The following is a 6,645-nucleotide window of genomic DNA, read 5'->3' on the forward strand; positions in this document are numbered from 1 at the left end:
GAGACCAAAGCCTTACTAGGTTAAATACTTTCCCAAGGTCGTAGACCCAGTTAATGAGTCAATATCTTGCCTTTTCCCAATGTCGTGCTACATACTGTTCAAATGACTATTTCTCTGTATCGTGAGGCATGTTATTAATACATTTAGTGTGACTTTGAGATTTTCCTTAAACTTTGCCTAGGTCACTGGTAATGCATTTTGAAATTGATCTCACCTTACTTTGTGGCCTTCCATGGAATCTTGACACTAGAGGACAAATAAAAAGTGACAGGCCTTACCATCTCACACGTGGGAATTTCCTTTATAGCATTTCTGATTGGTAAACATCCAGTTTTCTTTAACAATTCCAGTGGCAAAGAGCCAGCATGGACTCTAAGTCATTCTGCTTTCTCTTGCTCATTTTTCACACAGCACCTTCTGCCTAAGCCAGCCTGTTCCCTCTTCGTTTTTGTTTATCTTATTCCAAAACTTAAACCTATTATTCTTAGGCCAGAAACATTTTTTTTTCTCAAAAAACATCTCGGTTTCTCCTTAACTGTCTTGACCTTGTTCTATTGTTTTTGTTTGACTGTGTTGTCAGTTATTCAAGTCTTTAAAAATTGGAGCTAATTGTAGAGCTTGCTTCTTTCCTTGTACAAATGAACAGTCTCACCCATTTCGCTTTGATTTGGATGATTAGTGATTGTGTACTATCTCTTTTTAATGTCACGACAACCTCATGGAAGAGACAGTGCAGATGATATTGCTACAAATGATGAAAAGGCTGAACGAGGCTACTTGATTCACAAACAATTGATAAGAGACAAATTTCAGATGGCATGTTGATCTAAATCATCAGAGCTCAGTTTTGTGTTTGATAATATGATTTGTGTTCTCCCCATTAAAGCCAAACCTTGCACCTGTGACTATGTTTGTGATTGATAGGACATGTTTTGGGAATGTTAGATACTTTTCAGTGTTCTTAAAATCAATCTTGTACTATAATCTCTTCCCCATACTTTGTGTCCGATAGCCACCATGCTTTGCGTAATTTTTGAAATTTTTTCCATTTTGTCTATTTTGAGTAGCTGATTTCCTTTTTTCTTTCTCTGCCTTCATATCTGGCTTAGATTTCTTAGGATGGAAGAACAGTTGTTTCCCAGATTGTGCATCCTGAATTCATGACAGCCATTTGCCTTTGATTTCCACACTGGAATCTTGCCTATGAAATGTGTCCAACTGTTCCTAGGTAATTTCTCAGTTTTAGACTAATTCCAATCATGTTGAAACAAAACAGACTTGTGAGACATAAGCTTGGTTTTTAGATTTGGAGAACTGGCATTTTCTCAGTTGGTTCTAGAAATAGAAATGAGTTGGGGAAGGCATAGAGAGGAGTAGGCGGCTCTTGGCAGCTGGCATCTTGGAGGGCAGTGAATGGGAGGGCAGAGCATTACTGTTACTCTGCTCTCTTACCCTCGGCATCATTGTTGGCAAGACAGGTATCCTGACGTCCACCTGCTACACCTGTACATCCAGGAGACAGCACATGCGAAGTGCCTCACGCCGTGCCAGAAGCACGGGAGGCCTTCAACACATGGTGATTTCTTCTTTTATGACAAATGAGGTCAGGCATGAAAAACGCTGTGTGAACTTCAAAGGTCTCATTATTCTTGTTAGTTTTCTCTTGGGTACTTGGAGTTTCACTCCTTAATTAGGGCCTACTCCCTTAACTTTTTTTGGAACGACATTAGATCACAAAGGCTGCCTTTGATCTCCCTGAATAGGTCACACCCAGGTTTTTAAATACAGTTATAATCTCCAACTAATCACAGTGTAATGCCGACAGCTTGCTGCCTAGAAAGGGGTGAGTATAAGCCAATACTTTACCTACTACATCAGTTTCTCCATTTGGGGATTAACCAATTAGGAAGTGTGAGAAAGAGCTCTCACTTTCCCCTTTGGGGAGTCTTCCTGCAAAACAAGACATTCCAGCTATGCTGTCCTCCCCAGCCCCTGGGGAGCAGGCAGAGAACGCACAGCGGGAGTCAGCATAGTATTGAAAAGCATGAGCCTTGGAAGCAGACATATGGGTTGATTCAAGTCCAAGATTAGCCATTCTACTGCTGCAAAGTAAGTGGCGAGTTCTTTCCCTACTGTAAGTCCCATTTTCCTCATGTGTAAAAGGGACACCATATTTCCTACTCACTGGGTTGCTGTGAGGTCAGAAGAGATGATGTGTCGTGCACTTGTCATGTAGTGGATGCTAAATTCATGTTAGTTTTCCTTCAGACTTTCAGTGCAGATGCACTGATGGCTGCCTCATCAGGGGGCCTTTTCTTCTCTTGTTGAGGAATCTGCCCCTTCTCAGTCCTAAAATTGAGTATTTCCACTTAAAATGGTTTCACAGAATGCCTAAAAGGCCAGAACGAAGAACATATTCCCATGCACTTACTCATTCATTTGTTGAACTTACTGATACCCGTCAAGGTCCTCAGAAATGAGATGCAGGTTAATTGGAAATTATATTTCATGTTAAAATATTAACCAATGTCTCGTACATTGTTAGAAAGGAATCATTTAGGAGGCACATTAATAATATAACTTCTGAGATGTTATGTATCTTAGAAACTATACAAAACATTCAGATGCTTTGATGAGACACGTTTGAATGATTAATTTATAGCACTCATACATCTCGAAACCTTGCAAAACTATTTTATTGGATGCTATGTATACATGTGCACATATGTATATGTCTATAACTTATTTCCTTGCAAATAGTAGAGCGATGTCATATTTCCATTGTTCAGACAGATCTCAGAAAATAAAGGGTAGTATGTTATTTACTAAAAAATCCAGATTTTTTTTTATCTAATGATTTCAGCTTTTCTCATTTAAAATGAAGGACAATTAAGTCCCCTCCAGCATTATGTTACTTAACAGGCATTTACGAAATATCTGCCACCTGGCAAGACTGTGTGATGCCTCTTCTCTGACTTCTTGAGTCTTTTTCAAAACAGTCTCCTCAGGAAAAGCTGAAGGTTGACTCTTGTGGGTATGTAGTGGAGGAAATGTCATAACCAAAAGGGAGATATGAAATCCAAAATCAGTTGTTGACCTTAGGAGGTAGCTGATTGAAATTATGAAGTCCAGTGAAGGGTGGGAAGTCTGCTATCCACTGGATGATTGAAATGTTGAAAACTTAACCCCCCTCCCCCATGATGGTAATTAAATCATGAAGGTAGAGCCCTCGTGATGACATTAGTGCCCTTTTGAGAAGAGATGAGAGACTGGAGTCCCCACCCCACCACCATGGCGAAGACAGAGGCAAAGGTGGCCATCTGCAAACCAGGAAGAAAGCGCATGCCAGAACCCAGCCCTGCTGGCACCCTGGTCTCGGACTTCCAGCCTCCAGAACTGTGAGAAAGAGACTTCAGCTTACCTCAGCCAGTCTGTGGGATTTGGTCACAGCAGCCTGGACCAACTGAGACAGGGCGACAGAAGCAGGTTGTGGAGCAGTGTGTATGAATGAGAGGGAAGTGGCGTAGATAGATTCAACCCTTGGGTGGCCGATGCCTAAGACATAGTTTTGTTTTGTTTTTAAATTCAAACAATCAACAAGCTGTTACTGAGTGTTACTGTGAGGCAGACTGGAGATACAGGGTGGAAACATTCTTCCCCTCAAGGAATTTTGACCATGGGCCATGTCCATTCCGGCATTATCCAGGACCCAGGTCAAGGATTCTCCTTGTCTGGCGTATCTCTGACGCAGACGCAGACGCAGACGCAGACGCACCCGGTTGTCATAGTGTAATGCTGTTTGAACCTTAGATTATACAGTTACCTTGTCTCTTTCTGATTCTTCATGAAAAAGAAATATTCTGGCTAAAATTAGATTTACCACATAATTTTTTACAGGGATAATAGGTATATGTCAAAAGAACGAACAGCTGCTCTACTTGGTGGTTGTATTTTTCATTATCAGTTAATTAAATGACATGATGTAGGCTTATTCATGATGGATTCTCTCTTTGCATCCTGGCTGGGGGTGGGGGGACAGAGAATCAAGAACTGACCCTGAAATGGTGAAGTAAATGCATATTATGGGTATACAATATTAAATATTTCTTAATGTCTTGGCCACTGTTCTCTGGGAAACTAAAGTCTTGGGCTTGAATAAGGGGAGAGTGGGAAGAAATATGGTGGGGACTGTGGGAGGAGGTGCAGTGAGGCCTAGTCAGGACTCAGGAGGTATCCTAGCTCCTGTTCTGTCAGAAAGTCACCGTGTGATTCTTGGCAAGTGGCTTAGAAACACTGTGTAACTATTTTCCAGATCCGCCTACGAAGATGCTATCTAGCCCTAGTCCAGAGTCTTACTAAGGATATACGGCCAACTCACAAGAAATAAGTACAGAATAGGATGAATGTACGTAAAAAAGAATCACATTTGTGGTTATTATCTCTGGCACTGTGTGTCAGAATTACCGACCGTGAATTTTAAAAATCACAAATAACGAGGTTCCACCTCACCTTCACTATCCTCCAACCCACACACAGAGAAAATGGATAAAAATATGAAAAGCGGTCTAGGTGGGAGAAACCACGCTGAGTCGCACACGCGAAGTGTGATTTCAAATGGCGAATTCGGGATCGTGAGTCAGTGGAAGGCAGGAAGTGGCGCGTCGCGTCGTTCCAGCTACTTACCTGTCATCCTGACGTGGAGCTTTAGCCACAGCCAGGCCCTCAGTACGGTGTGACAGAGGAAGGCACGCTGACCGGGGGCAGGAGACGGGGTCAGGATACTAGGGTGTTTGTCTCTACCCTTTGTAACAATGTGACCTTGGGCAAATCATTTTCTCTCTCTGCTCTTCAATTTCCTGACCTGTAAAAAAAAAAAAAAAATGATATGATATGGTGTGGCCCTTACTTTTTTTCCAAAGTATGGATTCTTGGGAGACATTTGGGCTTGAATTCAGGCCCCAGTATTTATTTTTGATCTCATGCAAATTAAGTGGCACCTAGTCTGCTAATTTCCTTCTGTTTGCTTCTTTTCTTCTCTGAGTTGTAATGTTCAGCAACATTGACGTCTGGTCTACCTCCTGCCTGTTTTGCTTTCAATTAGTAATTACACAGAGTGATGAGTAAATATGTAATGAATGGAGAGACAGCTGAAGCTGTGATTGGACGATCGGGCTTTAAAAGGTCTGGAATATTCCACTTCTTAAGACAGGACCTGTGAGGAAATATTGAAATATTAACCACCCTGTCAAATTCATTATAGTTTACAAAGCATTTTCAGAAACATGGTATCATTTGACCTTTCCAGCTATCTGAGAATCAGCCAGACATGGGTTGTTTTCTATTATTGCTGAGGTTGCATCTCAGGCCCAGAAATTTTAAAGGACTAAGTCTACCTCCTCTACCTGCTTCTTGTTTATGACAACACTGACCATTATTAATATGTATATGGCATTCTTCAATGTTCAAAACACTTTTCATGTAATGTCGTGTCATCTCTAAACAATACATCAAAGTAGACTTTAACTCTTTTTATTTTTTTAAGTTTTTTATAACCCATCTTACAGTTGCAGAAACCCAGTGTCAGAGAAAATAGTTTTCGTTTAACTTCGTGGAAACAATATGTAGTGGATTCAAGAATTACACTCTCTGAGCCCTTTCCTCCAATGCCTTAGAACCCGTGTTAGTAGTTTCTGTAATTATTTCTGTATTTCCATAGATGCGTAATCTTGTCTGAGAGAATTATTTAATAGAATTGACAGAAATTAGACAACAAAGCGGAAGGGTTGTCCTCCTTCTACTTATTGCAGCCTTCTTGGAAACATCAAGACATACCAAGAGAAAGATTGTCTTATCAATTCAAAAGATTCTTAACATTTAACTCCATTCAATGACTAAGAATCGTTCCCAGACCCAGATGTCACCGAAGTAAGTCTTTAAATACAGGTGAATTCTGAGCTGCATATCGGTATCACCCCACAGAGAGTGTTAAATTACTTCAATCTGATATTCTGACTTGCGTGTGAACTCTAGGTGTTGAGAAAGTCATTGATCTGAATTGCATGCTGGCTACTAACCTCTAACACGAGTTACAAAAATAAACCAAATATGCGAATTAGCTATCTCTATTCTTGTCTTCAGCCGCGGTCGGTCAGTTCATCTTAACATTTTCAGTTCCTGGTTTGTTGTGTTTCCTTCCAACCTTTCCCCGAATCTGTTACTGATAAAGTTAGAGTTTCTATTTTAATGTGTCACAGTCTTACACCAAAACGTGGTAGTTGATCTATCATATTCCTATTAAACCTTGTCATAAAAACGTTGATGTGCATTAATTTATTTAACTCCTGTATACCTTGCGATAGACGAATAAAATATAGCATGATTCTCCTTTTACGCATGAGAAAAAGTAAATGTTTTAAGACTTGCTAATGGTGGTAAGAAACTTGAGAAACTGACTGAGAACTCAGTTGTGCTAACTACAAAATTGCACTTTTTTCTACTCTCTATATGATATTTACTTTAAGATACCACTTCTTTGGTTGCTTTTTATAATCAGTGGACTTTTAACCATTTGAATGTTATTAGCCAGTTAGCATTTACTGAGGATACTCGGTGGCATAGAATAACTGTAGTTAGGGTTTAACAAAA

This window comes from Pteropus medius, unplaced genomic scaffold (assembly GCF_902729225.1).
Source record: "Pteropus medius unplaced genomic scaffold, Ma_sr-lr_union100, whole genome shotgun sequence".
NCBI classification, from domain to species: Eukaryota; Metazoa; Chordata; class Mammalia; order Chiroptera; family Pteropodidae; genus Pteropus; species Pteropus medius.